The sequence below is a fragment of the Humulus lupulus genome, chromosome 6, assembly GCF_963169125.1.
Source record: "Humulus lupulus chromosome 6, drHumLupu1.1, whole genome shotgun sequence".
NCBI classification, from domain to species: domain Eukaryota; kingdom Viridiplantae; phylum Streptophyta; class Magnoliopsida; order Rosales; family Cannabaceae; genus Humulus; species Humulus lupulus.
This window is the reverse complement of record NC_084798.1, coordinates 68,287,634-68,289,240: the sequence shown is the minus strand read 5'-3', so window position 1 is coordinate 68,289,240 and position 1,607 is coordinate 68,287,634.

Sequence of the window (1,607 nt, the reverse complement as noted above, 5' to 3'; positions counted from 1 at the left end):
CCTTGCCTCCAGGCTCTCTTAACGACACAACAACTTCAACATGTGATACTGAGAGGTAGTACTCTGGTATTTTCGAACCATCTCAGGGGCGTGTCTCAGATGACCGGTTGTACTCCCTTCTTATATTCTCAGGCCTGCTAAGATATAGGTATCGCTTGGATTGTCTGTCATTTTGTCATCTGTCAACCCTTGAGTCTCTTCGAATATCCTTCTGTGGGGAGGAGCAATAATATTTGGTTTCGTCCTCCTCCCACTTGATCTGTGTCCAGGCTTTGGCAAAGACGTCTTCCATTGTCTTGCAAGGGTACTTGGTGAGTTCATCGTATAGGTCTGAGTCGTATCGGAGCCCTTTTCGGAAGGCTGAGATGGTTGTGTCCTGATCGCAATTTGTTATAGATGTCTTCTCTTTGTTGAAGCAGCCTACATAATCTCGCAAAGGTTCTCTTCATTGAACTATGATGTATAGGTCTTCCACAAACTTTTCAAGCTTCTTGCTACTGGAAAACTTTTCAACAAAAGTGTCTGTCAATTATGCAAAAGTAGAAATAGAATTATTAGGTAAATTAGTATACCATTCGAGGGCTGGTCCAATAAGACTGGAACCAAACCCTTACATAAGCAAGCTTCTCTCATGTCAACATTGATATATCGACCATCTTCACGTGAGGGAAGCTGAACTTCTTTGGCATTTCGACCATTGTTATATCGTCAACGAACAAGGAGTCAGCATTCCAAGAATATATTGGATAAATGCTTCCATTTCTACCAATTTACAAGCCAACTCAGGATCTTGGATAAGAAGTGAGCTGATGGCAATATGGCAGGCTTCATCGCTTACGACTGGTTGATTCAGTCTGATTGCCTGCTGCTCAAGCATGTGTTGACCCGCTCAAATGAAGGTCTGGATCATGCCAGTGGTAGGCTGACTGGCTCTTGGGATCTGCTGACATCCGGATCAAGTGGCTGGGTGATTGGCTCCTGGAACCTGCTGATGTCCGCCTGCCGAGGCTAGCTGGATGACTCCTGGAGTCTGATGTTGTCTAGGTGCGAATGAATGTCCATGTTGAGTCATGGTTACATGTTCTCCTGCATTGACATTTGAATTTTGTATGTTAGACATGGTAGGTGGAATGTGAGAGTTTCTTAACGAGGATGAATTCACCTTAGTCCATCATTGTTAGAGATATGGGTGAATTCACCCAAAGGTTGCATCGGGCTGATGGGGCCTCAGAAGCGGGATGGCCGAACCTCGGTCGCCTAAGATGACATGACATCCATTCGCACGAGTTAGTCAACATTCTCTATTTCGAGCCTCTTCATTTTCTCGCGATTCTCATTCATTTGGGCAGTAATGGCAGCGAGTTGGGTGGCCATATCATGTGTCTCAGTCACATCTGACATAGCTCATAAGTGAACTCCTTGATTCTTTGTCAATTGTCTGATTGCTAGGGCCCCACGGTGGGCGCCAAATTGTAGAGGCTGATTCCTACAATTTATGAAACAGTCACTAGCAACCTTTCAAGAACAAAGAAGGAGGCGGTAGTTCAACTTAGTCAGATTGTCGTGAAAGATAATCGAAAAAGTAAAAGAATAACGAAAGTAATATT